This window comes from Dipodomys spectabilis, unplaced genomic scaffold (assembly GCF_019054845.1).
Source record: "Dipodomys spectabilis isolate Male_0828 unplaced genomic scaffold, ASM1905484v1 ptg000141l, whole genome shotgun sequence".
Classification (NCBI taxonomy): domain Eukaryota; kingdom Metazoa; phylum Chordata; class Mammalia; order Rodentia; family Heteromyidae; genus Dipodomys; species Dipodomys spectabilis.
The window spans coordinates 3,498,530-3,518,591 of NW_024870818.1; the positions used below are offsets into that span (position 1 = coordinate 3,498,530).

General features: G+C 38.4%; 1 non-coding gene and 1 pseudogene across 1 annotated transcript; one reads left to right on the forward strand and one right to left on the reverse strand.

Annotated features, from left to right (window-relative positions):
* The first annotated feature begins 400 nt into the window (after positions 1-400).
* LOC122117458 overlaps positions 401-20,062 on the forward strand; it is a 69,448-nt pseudogene continuing 49,786 nt past the window's right edge.
* Trnaa-ugc lies at positions 8,802-8,874 on the reverse strand. The gene has a single exon. It is a non-coding gene; the product is annotated as a tRNA-Ala (tRNA).

Below are 20,062 nucleotides of genomic sequence, written 5' to 3' on the forward strand. Positions count from 1 at the left end.
AGGATGAATTGAGAGAATTGGGAGAATTGAGCTGAATTGGGAGAAATTTTATAGCACATGACAATTTGCCCCAAAGTGAGCTGGCAGGGAAAGGAACCTAGCTGTTGGTCTCAGCAGTGAGTCTGCTGTTTCCTGGGTGAAGTAAATGTGAGTCGACTTCCTAGTTATGATCAGAGAAGAAAAATAAAACACACCCAGTAATGACTCTAATCATATATACCATGAAAAAAATTCCTTCTTTTATGTTTTTCTTTCAGGTATTAAGTCACAACAATGAAAAAAGAAACTAATACAGAAAATCGATACCAGAGAAGTGGGATTGTTGTGATTAGATAGGCCTAACCAAGCTAGTTCTTAAGCTTTTGAAACTGGTTTGTATTTTTGAGAGAAATTTAGAAATATGGAGCAGCAGGCTAGAAATGGGAATTCCTTTGGGAGATCAGAAGATGAGAATGCCTGTTGGAATATGAACAGTAAATGTCAGGCTCTTGAGTTTTTCCATGGGAGCTAATACTGTATAGGGAATTGGATTAGAGGCTATTCATATTACACTCTAGCAAAGAATTTGTTTACATTTTGTGTGCAAAACTTTGAATGATGCTGAATTAGAAACAAATAAACTCATTAATTTTCTAAAGATAATTTTAAAACAGCATAACATTCAAGGTTACTGCTAGCTGCTTTTTTTTTTTTTTTTTTTTGGTTGTGGGGCTTGAACTCTGGACCTGGGCACTGTCCCTGAGCTCTTCAGCTCAAGGCAAGCGCTCTACCACTTGAGCCACAGCACCACTTCCAGTTTTCTGGTGCTTAATTGGAGATAAGAGTCTAAGGACTTTCCTTGCCTGGGCTGGCTTTGAACTGCAATCCTCAGATCTCAGCCTCCTGAGTAGCTAGGATTACAGGTGTGAGCCACTTGCACCCGGCTTGCTGGCTGCTTTTAACCAGATTTTCTAATGAGAATTGGGTGCAAAAAGCAAAGCAGAAGGATTTGAAAAACATGAAGTATGACTAGAAAAGGAGAGAGTTGAAAGTTGTGAGTAAAGAGAATATGGTTGTAAAAGAGATATGTGGAATTAAAAAGAACTCAAGCCTTCTGCACTGGGATAGGAGGGAATGATGCTAGGCTGTTCCTACTCCTGACCTGTGTAAAGCAATAGTTTTAACCCAAACCATTCTGATGTAGGTAGCAGTTGAGCTACCTATTGTGTAAGCAATGGGACAGGATCTCTGGGGGTGAAAAAAAACCTTGTAATTAAACTTTCCAGTTTACAGATGACCATCCTATGTGGCCATCAAGGTCATGATATTTCATGCAAGAAGGGATTTCTGAAGACTCCACTCACCTAAGGATTAACCATTATATTCATTCCAGGCTGAAGTGGGTCAACGAATAGTTCTAAAACAATATATTTTTAGTATACCTACCGGTGCCAGTACAACTATGCCCTGGAGATCAAATGTAATTCAGTAAACTTCTCCCACCCTTGGAACAGTGACTCTGCCCCATAGGCTGATGGAGTGGGATGGAAAACAACTTAGTGCTCCAAAGCCATTCTTTCTGGCAGTCACTTTTCTGCCATCTTGGAATTTAGGAAAAGCTGGACTAACTATCAAGTGTTAAAGACTTTTGTTGCTAACAAGACCACATTTGACAAATCCCGAGGCAATGGTTTATTGGACTACCTGCCATCACCTCAGAACCTGACTTGGACTGTTTTAACTATGCATATCTTCTCACTAACTGCTCCCAAGTCCCCCTATTTAACCCTCTTTGTACCCCAAAAGACAGAGGAAGATGGCTGAAAATGGGCTGAAGTGCACTCTTCCCATGCTATGTTAATCTCTTTCTCTTCCTGTTTCTGGCCTACTAAATTTTTCTATCACTTTTACTGTATTCTCATCTTGCCTGAATTCTTCTCATGCCAGATGTAAGGTTGATTAAAACAAGAATGACTTTACACTTGTTTTTATGCAAGTAAACAACTACCATCTGTCAGCACACCATGAGGCACAAACTGATATTACATTTGTGACAATTACATCAGCGAATATATCAAATTATATCGAAAACATCAGCTATTTCACCTGAATTATATAAAAGGAGGGATTCCTAGTACTGGGGTTCCAGGGCACCAACTGGTTATTAGACCATATGATGTAAGCATCAAGGATCAACAGACCACAAGCACATCTCTGTTCCTAGGGCTTCAGCTCAGCTAAATCCCTGCTTAACATGATTTACTCATTACTGTTCCTCAGGATCCAATAGTTCTGAATGGCTCTGTATTTGAAATCAGTCTGCCTGAAATCAGTCCCAGTTGTGTCTAAGTGGTTACTAATAGCTTATTTGAGTATCTGCAGAGACTATATTTTATCTGTTCTCTACCTTAGCCTCTGCTCCCTCTCTCCTCCTTTCTAGTTATTCTGTAATCTTTACATCACTGTGAATTGTGATCTGAGAGTTAATACTAGTAATTAATATTGTACTAAAGAACCTGTGTTGCCTTCTGAGGGAAGCTTGGAGGAAGGAAGAGAATTATTTGAAAGTGGGTGAAAAAGTACAGCAGAGGGGTCCATCAGCTGCACTGGACATTGATGAAAGTGAACTAAGCAACTCAAGGGCAGCGATAGGAGGGAGGGAATGAGAGAGAAAGAGGAGACAGCTGATAATAAGCAAAAGGAAAGAAATGTATATATCACCTGATCTGGAAGAAACAGTTTTATTGTTAATGTTCATAGAGTTCATAAGCTTTGCAGATTAGAAAGATGATGATTATCATTGTAAAGGTTAAAATGTGTTTGTGACTTTGGCTAAGTATAACTACGCCACAGTACTGTGAAATTTATATAGTTACTTAATCTCAATAAAGAAATCTTTGGGGGGAAAAAAGAAAAGAACCTGTGTTGCCACAGGCCTAGACTAACTGACTTCAGTGGTACTTGGTAAGTTAACGCAAAAAAAAATTGGAATTGATATAGCTTGTGCATTTGTTGTTATTGTTGACATTGTGGAAAGATTCCATAGACAGACATATGTCTATCCATGTTTTTGACATAGTTCATTCCCAATGCAGGACCATGAAGGCTTCTTCCCAGATTTAAAAGGAAGACCAGGGACAGATAGCCATGCACGTGTGGCAGCATCAGGATCCCTACAGGCAGACCCTGAGAGGGTAATATTTGAAGCTGTGAAGACAGAGCCTAAGTTGGAATGGAGACCTGTTAAGACTTTGGGGAGTCTTGGAGATGGACTAAATGCATTTTACATATGAGATGGCCATGAGACTTTGGGGACCAAGGACAGAATGTTATACTTTGAATATGAATGTCTCCCACAGGTTCATATATTTGAGTGTTTGTTTTTCAGTGGGTAGTTTATTTTGGGAGATTCTAGAAGCTTTAGGAGGTATGGCCTACCTGGAGGAAATAGATCACTAAGGGTCAGCCTTTGAAAGTTACACTAGTTTTCCCAATTCACTCTTAGTCTCTGTTTCCTATCACCCTGATGTGAGTAGCTCTTCACCACACTCTCCTACTGATAGGATGTTCTGCCCAAGTACATGGGGACAAGTGAACATGGACTGAACTTCCTTAAACTGTGAGTAACATAAATCTTCCTTCCTTGTAAGTTATTCTCTAAGGTATTTGGCCAAAGCTAGGACAAGTGTCAACTAGTATAGTGCTTGTCAAATTAACTTGAATAAATGAATAACATTGTACCATTGGATATATACTGTTTGCTAAACTTATTAAGAAAGAAAAATTCTTCTTTCTTCCTCGAAGCAATGTCAGAAATCTTAGTTTGCTAGGGTTTCATAACACAGTGTCAAAAACTAAGTGGCTAAAACAATTAAATACATATTGTTTCACTGTTCTAGGATCTCTAGTTTGAGGTACATTTGCCATCAGCCTGGTTTGTGTAGGCTCTGAGGGAAGAATCCATTTCATGCATTCTTCTGTGTTTTTTTTTTTGGCTGGTTCCTCTATGTCTCTTTATATTCTTGTCCAAATTTCTTCCACTTAACCTAATTTTAATTTTATTACCTATGTAAAAACCTATAGATGAATATTCTGAGACACTTCCATTTTAGAATTTCAACATATGAATTTTGACCTATAACATTGCATATAATATATTCTAAAACACCAAGTTAGTATTCATGTGGTGTGACTGAATAAATGTATTTTTCACTTCAGAGACATGAGACTTTACAAATTTTGTTGATGGAAAGAGTTACATTCAACCTATAACAGATGCTGGAACACTGAATTAATATTCATGTGCTATAACTGAATAAATATATTCATGCTGTAAAAATGTACACTTGAACATAATGTTTAAGTTAATGTATAGGCTTCAGCCTCAATGAATGGCCTCTATGAGAGTTCATATTTAAAAATATTAGCCAGGTAAAAGTCAAAGGATAAGTCAGATATATATCCATGAGGATGTTTTGAACTATAAAAAAAAGACATTTTCAATTTTAATAGACTTAAATAGGATTTAGCAAGGCACTGGTGGCTTACACCTGTAATCCTACCTACACAGGAGGCTGAGATCTGAGGATTATGATTTGAAGCCAGATGGAACAGGAAAGTCCATGAGACTTTCATCTCCAATAAACTACTCAGAAAAAGCTAGAAACGGCACTGTGGCTCAAGTAGTAGATTGCTAGCTTTGAGTAAAAGAAGCTCAGAGACAGTGCTCAGGCCCAGTTCAAGCCCCACAATTAGACAAAAAAAAAAAAAGAGAGAGAGAGAATAAAGAAGAAATAAGAATTTTGGGGGGGAGGGAGGGTCTGGTCGTGGGGCCTGAACTCTGGGCCTGGGCGCTGTCCCTCAGGTCTTCAGCTCTAGGCTAGCGCTCTACCACTTGAGCCACAGCGCCACTTCCGGCTTTTTTCTTTTTGCTTATGTGGTGCTGAGGAATCGAACCCAGGGCCTCAGGCATGCAAGGCAAGCACTCTACCGCTAAGCCACCTTCTCAACCCAAGATTTTTTTTTTTTATTATACATAGTAAGAGATCCTGAGACAGAAAGGCTTTAAGGCATTTAATCCAGTGTCTGAAAGACTCTTTTTCTGTTGTTTTCCTCCTTATCATGTCAGCCTCATATTCACTATACAGTTCTCTTCATTGTCACCAGAAAGCTATAGCATCACAACCTGATGTGCTGAAAGTCACCACACAGATAGTAACTATGACTTTTGAAAAAAATAGAGAAACCTTTACCAGAAGATTTCAACAGACTTTTTCTTTTGGTTCATTGCTCAACATAACCATGTCCAAAACAATTACCATCAGGAAATGAAAGAATATATTTATTTTTGACATAGGGTCTTGTTATGTAATCCAAGCTGACCTCAAATTGACAGTGCTAGGATTCTAGGTGTCCAGCACCATGCCTACTTGAATAGAGAATCTTACTTGACCTAGACCAGTAAGGATTTACTTCCTGAGAGTGATGAATATCTTCTGAAGCACATAAACACTAAGTTAGTACCTGAACACAGTAAAGAACTTCACTTTTTATTTTTATTAAAAAAATTTTTTTTCCTGTCCTAGGCCTTGAACTCTGGGCCTGGGCACTGTCCCTAAGCTGCTTTTATTTAAGGTTAGCATTCTATCACTTGAGCCAAAGTACCACTTGTGGCTTTTTCTGTGATTAGTTAGAGATAAGAGTCTCATGGACGTTTCTGCCCAGGCTGGCTTTGAACCATGATCCTCAAATTCAGCCTCCTGAATAGCTAGGATTTCAGGCATGAGCCCCCAGCTCCTGGCTTAGTAGGGATCTTTAAGTTAAAAAAAGGAGTGGAGTCAACAGTATTTTAAGTGTTTATTCAAGTTCTATATCTTCTATTCACACAATCTAAAAAGTGTCCTGCCCATGAGACAAAATTATTTTCTCCCTAAGGGGAAACAATGCTAAGTCCCAGCCAATAACTATATTCAGCTCTAAGTTTAGGTTCCCTATCAGGTTTGAATTTGGTTTCTTCTGACACAGGGACCATGGCTAAAAGATAAATTTTCTACCCAAAACATGTATAAAGTACAATAATAGTAAAGGAACAGGATAAGTAAAATTAAAACTATCATTAGAAAAGAAGAGAAAGGGGGCTGGGAAGGTGGCTCAGTGGTAGAGCGCTTGCCTTGCATGCATGAGGCTCTGGGTTCGATTCCTCAGCACCACATAAGCAAAAAGAAAAAAGGCAGAAGTGGCGCTGTAGCTCAAGTGGTAGAGCGCTAGCCTTGAGCTAAAGAGCTGAGGGACAGTGCCCAGGCCCAGAGTTCAGGCCCCACGACCGGACCAAAAAAAAACAAAAAAGAAAAGAAGAGAAAGTAAACCACAATTCTGTGGACATTGGTCCACAGCTCATATTATATCCTATTAGAAAAACAAAAGAGAAATGCCTGCCTTAGTAGTGATGAGTTTCTTGTTTGTCAAATCTGGTTGCCTCTGGTTCTATTTCTCTGGGAACCACTGCTCTTTGTATGCCTTAGCGCTGTACTCTAGCGCTGTACCTTCCTTTTTCTTTATCTTCTTTGGCCACATTTGAGATAGTATTGTAGAATTTAGTATATCATTGGTGTGAGTTTGGAGGACATATAAGAGTGCCTTATAGAGATTTAACTACTTCAAGATTTGTACATTGTTTCCAGGCTTAGAATTATTTGTTAGTTAATTACCTTAAAACTTAGTAAGTTCCAGTTTCTTTTCTTCATGTAGTTGGTAAAGCTTGTACCATATCCATGGCCTAGGGTTATTGTTGATTTTCAGAGAAGAAAATTGGTAGTTGGGGGTATAAGAACCTAGATTCTAGCAATGCTTCATGTATGTCTCCACCCATAAGGAACTGAAATGCTAGGATGAAAGCCAGTCACAGTAGTACACATTGGAGATTCCAGCACTTGGGAGGCCAAGGCAGAAGGACTGCCAGGACATTTCTTTGGTGCATTAGCAGCAAGTATACCTGGTTCTAAATCTCTACATGCTTCAGTCTTCCCTTAGCAAAGTTTAGTTTGTACTAATCAGGAGCTCAATTTATCCTACTCTCCAATTCTGGCCTTAAATAGAAGAGATTTTTGAGGCTGTACACTAATACTGTGTGAGTTAGCATCAATTCACCTTTGTTGCTAGCTCTGACAATCCTCCCAACTTCCAACTTAGTCTTATTGTGCAAGGCCCATTTAATTTATCTACCTGCATATGCTTCATATTAGTTAATCCTACTTTGCTCCCTGTAGCACGGATCTGCCTCCCTACTTAGCAGAATCCTATTCTGTTCTTATTCTCTACCATCAACCCTTCCCAGAGACTGGTATCAATCTCTAGATGTCCTCCATGTGACTGTTGAATGCTGAGAGTCATGTCTGATGGCAACTCTGTCTATTTGGCCTTCTAAACTGCAGACCTTTAAGTTATATATTTTCTCCCATGTGGAGTATTTCATTCTGCTGTCCCATGACAGCACTTGTTTAGGTGAATCTATTGCCAGTCCCTATAGATATCACACAGCTCTATTCTTTTCCATAGTACCTGGAGCAAAGACTACCTCTGATGGATAGGGGACCTTAGACACAGCTTCATCATAAAGCAATTAGCCCAACCATGTATCTAGACTTTGCCTTTAGTAAAGAACACTTCCTAGACTTTTAGCACTTGATGGAAATGAAGCAACATAGAAATTCTGTGGTTAAATATCACTTTAGTCTGGAAATACTGTCAAATGGGAACATGAATAGAATAACAATATCAGGTAACAAATGTGCATGTTAATTCAAGTTAATATTTTAACTTGGAACTCTATATGGAACATTCCATTCACTTCCAAACATTGATATTTTGAGACTTGGTGTAATCCTAACCACATATGTTTTACATTATACATTTTACAATGTTGGAAGAATACTGTTTTCTTCAAATGAGAAACATAACTCAAAGAAATAAATTTTCAAGCACATGAAAACGCATTTGCATACTCTTTGAATACAGGAAGCTTTCAGTAGCTTTCAAGAGTGAAAATGCTACTTTCATAAGAAAAAATATTGTTTGACTACAAAATAGTACACAATAACAGTCCATAGATTCATTTTCTCCTGCCAATGCCATCTTGGCACCTCATAAGCTGAGTTCAAGATCTCTTTTTTGGAAGTATGGTACCATCATGCCTCCCAAACTGGTCAAGTTGGTGAGCTGAATATAGTAAAGAACTCTCAGCACAAGATAGCGGATTCCTTAGAACAGAGTGATTCTTCCAACAAACACCCAGTGTACCAGGTTCTGAGATAGGCACACTACAGAAACAGGTCCTGTGATCTGGGACTTGTATAATTCGGAGGATCCTTATTAAGCAAAAGAGCAATTATAAGCCACAACTGGATATGAAAATGAATAGAGAAGGGCTGGGAAGGTGGCTCTTGCCTTGCATGCATGAGGCCCTGAGTTTGATTCCTCAGCACCACATAAGCAGAAAAAAAAAAAAAAGCCGGAAGTGGCGCTGTGGCCCACGTGATAGAGTGCTAGCCTTGAGCTGAAGAGCTGAGGGACAGTGCCCAGGCCCAGAGTTCAGGCCCCACAACCGGACCAAAAAAAAAAGAATAAAGTAAAGAAATTATGATTTTTTTCAAAGCTGAGGAATGCCATTGAAATTTGAAAACCAGAAAAACATGTCATAGGGTGTTTTTGTTTTTTGGTCGGTTGTGGGGCCTGAACTCTGGGCCTGGGCATTGTATCTCAGCTCTTCAGCTCAAGGCTAGCGCTCTACCACTTGAGCCACAGCGCCACCAGGCTTTTTCTGCTTAGGAAAAAGCTGAGGAATCGAACCCAGGGCCTCATGCTTGCAAGGCAAGCACTCTACCACTGAGCCACCTTCCCAGCCCCTGTTACAGGGTTTTTAGTAACATTGTCTGATATAACTCTATAATATTTCTTATATATTTATGTTTACATACTTTTTGAGCATCTTTTAATACAAAAATAATATAAATTTGTTTAGAACTAAAATAGAAGATAGTTCTCTACATGAATGTCAAAAAAAATTTTTTTTCCACGACTGGGACTTGACCTTGTTAACTGACTCTTTCACTCACTGGCTAGCACGTCACCATTTAACTCTTTTTTTTTTTTTTTTTTTTGTTAGTCATGGGCTTGGATTCAGGGCCTGGGACTGTCCTTGAGTGAGCTCTTTTGCTCAAGACTAGCACTCTACCACTTTGAGCCATAGTGCCATTACCAGTTTTTGAGTGGTTAATTGGAGATAAGAATCTCACAGGGACTTTTGTGTTGAGGTCCAGCTAACTTTTAACTTTTTTTTGGGGGGGTGTCCGGTCATGGGGTCTGAACTCTGGGCCTGGGCGCTGTCCCTCAGCTCTTCAGCTCAAGGCTAGCGCTTCTGGCTAGCACTTCCGGGTTTTTTCTTTTTGCTTATGTGGTACTAAGGAATCGAACCCAGGGCCTTGCATGCAAGGCAAGCGCTCTACCACTGAGCCACCTTCCCAGCCCCAAACTTTTAACTTTTTAAGTTTAAGAAAACTTGTCTTTCAAGTTTCTTTCAAATGTAATCAGAAAAATTTGAAGAATTTAAAATCTTTGTTGTTGTTGTTGTTGTTGTTGTTGTTGGTTCTGGGGCCTGAACTCTGGGCCTGGGCGCTGTCCCTCAACTCTTTAGCTCAAGGCTAGTGTTCTACCACTTGAGCCCCAGTGCCACTTCTAGCTTTTTCTGCTTATGTGGTGCTAAGGAATCGAACTCAGGGCCTCATGTATGCAAGGCAAGCACTCTACCACTGAGCCACCTTCCCAGCCCATAAACATCTTAATAATTATCATGGGGCTGGGCGTTGGTGGCTCACACTGTAATCCAAGCTACTCAGGAGGCTGAGATCTGAGGGTCATGGTTCAAAGCCAGCCCGGGCAGGAAAGTCCATGAGACTCTTATCTCCAGTTAACCACCAGAAAGTGGCTCTGTGCCTCAAGTGGTAGAGCGCTTGCCTTGAGCTGAAGAACTGAGGGACAGTGTCCAGGCCCAGAGTTCAAGCCCCATGACTGATATAATAATAATAATAACAATGATTGCCTTCATTGTTGTAGTATATTGAGTCCTGTATTATCTTTGTTATTTTATATCATGTCAGCAAGAAATTAAAATCTTTTATGAATACATTCATAAAACTTTGAGATACATAAACAAACACTATGTATTCAACTATGCTTCTATACTTCTGCTAAGGATTATTTGCCACATTTATAAAGTCATTACATTCTTTCTGTTTTATCTGGTTCTCATAAAAAATGTAGAAAAGTATATGGTATACAAGAGACATTTGTCAAATTCTGAAGAAGAGAACTTCTGTTTTGTTTACTATTGAAGAGAACTAAATTTAACACTTGTAATACAGTCTACACATATAATGTCTACTCTAGCTTCTAGTTCCATATATTTCAAACTTAGCCTTCTCTGCTACCATATTTCTTACTACTATAAGACATGTATGAAACTTGATACAAACTCTGAACATTTTTCTTTTGGGTCACAGCTTACCCTGATGCTATGAATGAACTGAGGGCAATACTGGGAGCCATTCCTACGTTAAAACTTTTAATTATAATCTATAGTATGGCTCATGCCTATAATTCTGGCTGCTCAGGAGGTGGAGATCTTAGAATCATAGTTTGAAGCCAGCCAGGGCAGGCAAATCCATGAGACACTCATCCCCAGTTGACCAGCAAAAAACATGAAGTAGAGAGGTGGCTCAAGAGATAGAGAAACATTTGTGAGTAAAAAAGCTGAGTAAGAGCATGAGACCCTGAGTTCAAACCCCGGTAGTAGTATGCATACATACATGCACATGCACACGTTTGTGCGTGTACACACACACACATATACCATCACCATACCACCACCACCACAACGTAATTATAGGTTGCTGTTTCTCTTTGGCTAGATAGCTGCCTACTGTGTCTTACATCAGCATTCTATTAAACCTTGTTTCTCCTTAAAAACAAAGCAAGCAAAACAGCAAAAATAAAAACAAAAACAAAAACCTGAAGTACTGTTAGAGTGACTACATACTCCATAAATATTCCAAGAAAACCCAAATTTGAAATAGTCTCAAGTCAGCTGTCTCTGAGCTAAATCTACTTGTAGCAATTCCTACACTTTGCCATAAGTTCTGTTGGGGAATGTTTTTACTTGGATTATGACTACACTTGCAAATTTTTCACATTTCACCATGTGAACACATTGCAACAGCCCTTCTCAGTTCATACAATGGAAGGATATCAAAGCATAAACATCACTAACCACAGAAAATGTATTTCTTTCTTTAGAGGTAAAATAGACATAGTCTCTGCCCTATGCCTGTCTCATCTTTTCTTCTGGGGTCGGGGGTGGAGAAAGTAACACAGTGCTTCTATTTTTCTGATTAATCCTCATATTAATTGTAATATGGGGCAATGTCAATATCTGGAATGCCAATATCTAGACTCCTGAACCAAGGTATAAATTGGCCTCTACTTTCCTTCTCACATCATATTTTTCTTTGCCTTGCTATCTTTGTTTTTGTCTTTGTCTTTGTCTCTGGGTTGGAATCTGGAGTAGTCAGAATTATAAGCATACTCTATAGACAGATGTTTACAATATTGATATCTGGCAGTCTCAGAAGGCAGTGTGTGTGTGTGTGTGTGTGTGTGTGTGTGTGTGTGTGTGTGTGTGTGTGTGTGTGTGTGTGTGTGTGTGTGTGTGTGCTGGTACAGGGGCTTGAATTCGGGGCCAGGGTCTATCCTTTAGGTTTTTCACTCAAAACTTACATTCTACCATTGAGGCTCACCTCCACTTCTGTTTTTTTGTTTTGCTGGTTAATTGGAGATAAGAGTCTCTTGAACTTTTCTACATGGGCTGGCTGGAAACTATGATCCTCAGATCTCAGTCTCCTGAGTAACTAGGATTATAAGCACAAGCCACTGGGACCCTGAGGCAATATGGTTATATGGTCAAAGAAATGATATTTGAAAATGTGAGAGCAGCCAAAGCAAACAGGATTCCTGAACATCTAGTTATAGTTTTTGAAAAACCATTTCTATAATTGGTGCAATAAAAAATTTAAAAGGTAAGATTTTTTCTTTCTTTTTAAAAATTCATCTATCTATCTATCTATCTATCTATCTATTACCAGTCCTAGAGCTTGAACTCAGGGCCTTGACACTGCCTTGAGCCTCTCTGTGCTCAAGGCTAGCACTCTATCACTTGAGCCACAGCACCACTTCTGACCTTTTCTGTTTATGTGGTGCTGAGGAATCGAACCCAGGGCTTCATGCATTAGAGGCAAGCACTCTACCACTAAGCCACATTCCCAGCCCCTTTTTCTTTCTTTTTTAATAAGTTGTACAACTGATCGATGGAAGTTTATTTCCCTTTGTAAAAATAAAAAATATCCTTTAGCTAATATTCATGTTGATTATAGTGAATAATGATGGAAGTGAATAAAGGACACCAGATCTATATTTATCACTTTTTAAAAAATGGAAGTCTTTAAAAGAATTCTGAGAGAAGTCCTAAAAATGTGCTCCAGGTTGTGGCTGCAAACAGTTTTCACAGGCCTCCCACTACTGCTAAGTCTATAAGTATTGGACCATATGTTTCTTTCAAGTATAAAAATACAGAGTTAGAAATTCTACTAAGGAAAATTCTCCCGCTTACCATTAATGTTTGTTGATCAGATTTATTATTATTATTTGGCTAATGCCATGTAAGTCATACCTATCAATGATATATTCTTCATCTTCATTTAATAGTACATGACTGTACTGGACTATCATGATCTAAAAAGTCATACTACTTGTTTGTGCATGTATTTAGATAGAAAAGCATTGAGACAGATAACTGCAGATGTGCTAGATAGCATGAGTTCTTATTAAAGTTTAAAGAAAACATCAATAAGATATTAGCCTCAGCTTCACTAGTGATACTCAGAATTTATTCCATACCTTAGTAAACTTATGATAATTATTCTTTTACTTAAAGAAAGTTGGGTTATAATCAGCCCTCAAATTAACCTCCAGTTTGAGAAAATTCTGCTCTGATGTATACTTATTGTGAATATATTTTCAAGTAGCCTGTTCTGAAACAGCAAATGAAAACATCTTATTTGTTTTTTCATCATTCGTTCTTTAGTTCATAATGCCCCTAAAATGTTAAAGTTTGTTTATACTTTGGCATAAAACAAAATAAATCTTGCCCAGTAAATGCACACTTCTGTTTTTTTTTTTGTTTAATACTTTTAATGACAGATATAGAGAAACTTCTCAGTCTGTTCTTTATTTGCTTAAACATACTTCTGGATGGCATAGGAATGTGGTTGACCCTGGGCAAAATTAGAAGAAAGGTAATATTTGTCCTAGATGTCAATGTCTTCTTTCCTGAAGGCACCCTTGCTCCCAGAGCTCATCTTAGGCATTCTATTCTAGGATTTTCTTCTCATTTTCCAGTACCTGAATTTGTAAAATAATTTTTACTATAATGTCTCTCCCTTGCTTAAATTAAGTTAAATTTTATTTGTTTTGTGTGTATTTCCCTTAGAGCCATTAGATACACTAGTTAATGCAATTTTAAAAAACAAAAGCAAGCTGGGCACCTGTGGCTCATGTCTGTAATCCTAGCCAATTAGGAGGCTGAAATCTGAGGATGGTGGTTCAAAGCCAGCTCAGGTAGGAAAGTCCATGATACTCATCTCCAGTTAACCACCAGAAACTGGAAGTGATGCTATGGCTTAAAATGGTAGAGCAAAAAGATCTTAGGGACAGCACCCAGGCCCCAAGTTCAAGCCCCATGACTAAAAACAGCAGAAAGAAAGAAAGAAAGAAAGAAAGAAAGAAAGAAAGAAAGAAAGAAAGGAAGGAAGGAAGGAAGGAAGGAAGGAAGGAAGGAAGGAAGGAAGGAAGGAAGGAAGGAAGGAAGGAAAGGAAGGAACGAAAGAAAGAAAGAAAGAAAGAAAGAAAGAAAGAAGCAGATATGTTTATAGGACAAGGCTAGAATAATCAGGGATCAGAGAAAATAACAATCTACCAGAAAGGGTGTCCTTTTTAAAATTTATATTGTCTTATTCATTCACTTGACATGCATTTATTGAGTGTCTGTGGGGATCCAGAAATATACTTGGAATATTCAAGTAATGAAACACATAGTCCTGTGTACTTATGAGGCTTTCATTTTTTAAAAATCCATGTCTCTTGAGAGTACGACTCATCTTTTTCATTTTGTAAGTTATAGCATCATTGCATGCAATTTGGACATTTTTGCAGTCTATTTCCATTGAGTGTGTTTCATGTCATGTCTGTATTATTTGATGAGACACTGGGGTGTTGCCATTTAGCTGGCTAGTCAGTGATAGGCTTGTCATCATTGTGAAAACAAAGTGAGAGGCTGACACTAAGGTTACCATTTGCATAGAGGTAAGGATGTAGGCCAGAGCTTAATGATTCTGTGCTCAACACATGGATGACACTATTTGTGTCATGACCAAATTATATCATGTCACATCATGAACAAATCCCAAATGCTCAAATTTCTTTAAGACTCCTAGAGCTATAGGTTAAAGTGGTTACTAAAACTGGAACTATTGGAACTATTTCTGTAGAGACATTCCATAATGGGTCTTTCCCCCTGTTAATATGAATTTTTCACACCCTTTTAAATTCAACATTACATAGAAGAAAGTAAAATATGAGAAATTTTGAATAAGGAAGTTACTGTGGAAAACAAAACCTGTTTTTTTTTAAAGGTTAGCTAAATCCACATCAGTATGGCTATTGTATTTTTAAAATGGAAGTTGTACTACTAAATATGTAAAGACTATTTTTCATTAAAAATACATTACTATTGTGATACTTCTGGGGGCTGGGAAGGTGGCTCAGTGGTAGAGTGCTTGACTTGCATACATGAGGCCCTGTGTTTGATTCCTCAGCACCGCATATGCAGAAAAAACTGGAAGTGGTGCTATGGCTCAAGTGGTAGAGCGCTAGCCTTGAGCTGAAGAACTGAGGGACAGCGCCCAGGGCCAGAGTTCAGGCCCCAGGACCAACACACACACACACAAAATTGAGTGATCATTCTGTCTTCTTAATGTCTTTTTAAAAAATTATTTTATTGTAAAGATGCTGTACCAAGGGGTTACAGTTATATGAGTAATGAGTACATTTTTTTGGAGGGGGGGGGTCGGTTGTTGGGCTTGAACTCTGGGCCTGGGTGCTGTTCCTGTGCTCTTCAGCTCAAGGTGGTCGCTCTACCGCTTGAGCCACAGCACCACTTCCGGTTTTCTGGTGGTTTATTGGAGATAAGAGTCTTACGGACTTTCCTGGCGGGGCTGGCTTTGAACTTCAATCTTCAGATCTCAGCCTCCTGAGTAGCTAGGATTACAGGTGTGAGCCATTGGCACCTGGCTTTAATGAGTACATTTCTTGTCTAGCATTATTACCCTTCCTTTGTTTTTCCCCTATTACCCATCCTTCCCCCACCTACCCCAATTCTCCCTCCCCCTAATGGCTCCCCCAAGTTGTAAAGTTCATTTCCAACATAGTGTCTTGTGAATACCATTGTTGCAATGGGTCATCCTGTGTCCTTGTTTCAGCGTTTTGTTATTCCCCTTCCCCTCCCCAAATTAGATAAATGTAATATAAGATGCAGGGCACCAGAATCAAATACAGTGACAACAGGGATACCATAGGGGGAGGAACATACAAAAAACAACAACAAAAAAAATCACATAGTACATTGAAAAAACAATGACAAAGAAAAACCTCTTGTGTCTGTATCTTGGGGTTTGTTTTGCTTAGCATTATCTTATATGGTCAAGTGTACATAGCTTTTGAGCTTTTCTGCTCATGTGATAAGATTATCCTAGATCTATACTAATTATTGCAAATAAGGGAAACCATGGGACCTATATTTCTTTGGGTCTGGCTTACTTCACTTAATATGATTTTTTCCAAGTCTTTCCATTTCCTAACAAATGGTGCATTGTCATTTTTTCTGATGGAAGCATAGAATTCCATATATATATATATATATATATATATATATATGCCACATTTTCTTGATCTATTCATCTACTGAGGGACATCTGGGTTTTGTTCCATATCTTAGCTATGATGAATAATACTGTGATAAACATAGTTGTGTTGGTAGCTTTAGTATGGCCTTTTAATATCTTTTTTGCTACATAATTATTAAAAATACTAGTGTTAAATCAAGCTTCTCAAGCTATTGTTTATTTTATTATATTATTTAAGTTGGGAATCATCCATTTATTTTCCTCGAGACTCTTCATTGATACATGGATTGTTGAGAAAAACCTGTGCAATCTCCAAGAATTTGTAGATTTCGTATTCCATCCTGTCATTAAATTGCAGTCTCATGAACTGTGTTGTTGTGTTGTTTTAAAACTGAGATTTTAGACACCAGGACCACAGTCCAAGAGTCCCAAGTTAGGTCTGATCATTCACTCCCATATACCAAATAAAGAGACATGGTGTAGAGCAGAGAAAGGTTTATTACATGGCAGCCATGGGAATACAGTACTTTAGTACATCTTCAGCCATCTTTAGAGGTATAGGTTGGCATCAGGTTTAATAGGGAGAATCAGGGACCGGGAGGTGAGAAAGATATGCATATTAAAACATTTCTAAGTCAAAGGTACAGCTTGGTTACCATTTGCTCAGCCTTTGTCTCAAGATGAGTTCCAGAGAAGTTGTCACTTTTTTACTGGAACAGAACAGGAACAAGATGTTCTTTTGCTTTAAGGTAATAAGAAGACATTGCTTATTTGAGAGGCAGTTTACCTTTCACATATGATTATCACTGAATGGTTATCATTGAGTGTGGTCTTTTCTTCTTCAAATTGGTGATTGCAAGGGACTGACTGCAGCATAGAATAGCTCAAGTCAAGGGTCACTGTTACAAAACTAGGGAACTTTTAGTTCATTCAGGCCCTAGAAAGTACATCTTTACTTTGCTCTTATAGTTTGTTTTGACAAATTTGTGGAATAGCCATTAGTTTTTACATATACCTTAAATTAGTTTTTAAATTTTCTGAACTTCAAGAAGATGTACAAGGGTGTTATAATTTAACATGTCCATCTCAAGCTAGTGTTTAAGTCACGTTACCTAATTTAGATCTTGTAAGGCTCGGATCAGGGGACAGAAAATGATTCTAAGAGATTCTAAAGGTTGTTTTGCTTCAGTGGAGTTGAAACATGAACACCTCTGGAAGATGCCTAATTTTCAGCTAGATAACAACAGAACATAGGATAAAATAAGGAGAATATTAGGTCTGTCCAGGAGAACAGCCCCTCTCCCCTTCCTCTTCCTGCCTGAAACCAGTAATTACCTGTCAATCACCTGACTGTGAGCCAAGGATCCCAGGCTCTGAGATCAATTCCCTATCCTCTGTGGTCCTACCTCTACCTTTCCCTATATAATCCAGCTCAACACAAGTCCCATCCTCTTTTTCTCTTTTGCCTTCATCTCTGCACACCTCCATTTCATCTGGGTTAGCAGTTTTCTCTCCCCCCAATAAACTCTTTTCTCATGTGGCAGTTTCCTTTCTGGTGAACCTTACAGAGAACAGAGGAATATGATAATATTCCCTAAAACATGGTACTCTAGGACAAAAAATGTGTGAAGGAATGTTATACTGAGCATTTATAAATATTAAAAAAATAAATGATATAATATTTATGGATGGTATAACATGTATGGATGGAGTCTCAATTTATAAATATCAATTCACTATTCACTCAAAATGCTGACAAAAAAACAGGCATTCTGCCCTTCTATAATGAAAGAGCTTACTTAGTTCTCCACTTCACAGAGAAAAGCAGAGAACATGAATGCATACTAAGTAGCCAGCCTAGGTATGTACAAAAGCAGAGAGGGAGCAGGAGGAAAGAGGGAAAGTATTCCAGTGTGAAAAGAGCCTGAGCATAAAGGGGAAAAAAAGACATTTTTTCTCCTTTGTGCCTATGGAACACATTTTCACTAGCTTTGACCAGGAAAAAAAATAGTATATTTAAATATTCTTATGGTTGTGAGAAAACTATTTAGTGATATTGGAGATAAAATCTGATGGTAAAATAGATTTTAAGAAGTATTTTTAATATAAGGAGATAGGTTTATGATCATTTATTGAATGCTGAGCCCTCATGTGTTAAGTATAAACTCCTTATGTATGCTGTCTCATTTAATCTTTATAACTTTTTGAAGGAATTGGTTATTATTTGTGGTCTATATTGAGAAGTTGAGTTATTCAGTGGTTAAGAAATCCTCCCAAATCCTCAGTCTCACACTTAGGTTTGCCAGTTTTGAAGCCTATGTCTTAAACACATGGTTCCTCATACAGTATTAATATGTGATTTGAAATCATGTACTACAGTATAATTATATACATAGTTTATGATTTTTATTTATAATAACACAATCATCTTCAAACATCTCTGGTTGTTAAAATTTGTGTTGTATATTTAGACCTAAATTTTGAATTGTTTATTGTCCTTCCTTGTTACAACCAAATTTTTGTCAAGGTTTCCCTTTAGAAGCTGTTGTGTTGCTAAAGGTCAGCACTCTACCACTTTAGCTACATTTCCACTTCCAGCTTTTTGGTGATTAATTAGATATAAACATCTCACGGACTTTTCTGCCTGGGCTGGCTTCTCATTACAATCCTCAGATCTCAGCTTCCTGAATAGTTGTAATTGCAGATGTGAGCAACCAGCGCTCAGCTCAAGTTGTACTTTTAAAGGCAAGAACATCATGTGCTACTAACCAAATGTTATTTGGTTTTGGGCCAAAGGTGTTTGTTGGCATGCATGATATCTTCCTTTGAGTACGCTTCTTACTGTTTCAGAGACTATTTCTCAGGAGTTTTTGTTTTGTTTTGTTTTTGTTTTTTTGGTGAACCTGGCTTCTTAGTGTATCATGTGTGATGGCTTACTCTGTTTTGGTTCTTCCCTGTTTGACCTCATTAAAACTCTTTTGTTAGTTTACTTAAAAAGTATTTACCGGGCATGTATTATGTCTCAAACAAAAGCTGACACTTGATCTTCAGATCTCAGCCTCCTGAGTTGCTAGGATTATAGGCATGAGCCATTGGCATCTGGCCCTGACTTAGGTTTTTTTTTGGTCAGTTGAGGGGCTCGAACTCAAGATCTGGGTGCTGTTCCTGAGCTCTTTTGCTCAAGGCTAGTACTCTACTACTATGAGCCACAGCTCCAGTTCTGGTTTTTGAGTGGTTAATTGGAGAATAAGAGTCTCATGGGTACTTTACTGCTGAGACTGGGGGAGGGGGGAGTACTTTTCTGCTGGGGCTGGTTTTGGACCCAGATCCTCAGATCTCAGCCTTCTGAGTAACTAGAATTGCTTATAGGTGTGAGCCACCAGTGCCCCACTTGACTTAGATTTTTGAGTAATGTTATAATTAAGATTGTAGGGGCTGTACTTTAACAATCACACTCTCTGGGCTGGGAAGGTGGCTCAGTGGTAGAGCGCTTGCCTTGCATGCATGAGGCCCTGGGTTCAATTCCTCAGCACCACATAAGCATAAAGAAAAAAGCCAGAAGTGGCGCTGTGGCTCAAGTGGTAGAGTGTTAGCCTTGAGCTGAAGAGCTGAGGGACAGCGCCCAGGCCCAGAGTTCAGGCCCCACGACTGGACCAAAAAAAAAAAAAAAAAATCACACTCTCCTTGTCCACAATTTTCAACTCTCTCTTTTCCTGGAAAAATTATATTTTTGTTCCAAATCTTCTGTTTTGCCTTTTATTTCTTATTGTCACTGTGAACCTGATTAATAGCAGTCAACTATAGGTATGTCACAGTCTGACTACTATGCTCTGTGGAAATTATCTCTGGTAAATTGCTTAGTCCATTCACTTTGAATTTAGCCTCATTGAAACTCTTAGGTCATTCAAAATTCTTTACTAGAATGTAATATGAATATCCTTTAGTCCAATTCCTTATAGAGTCCTCACTTCCAACAGAAACTTCATGAACCTGTCCGTACTCCTATTGGCCTTCTTCTT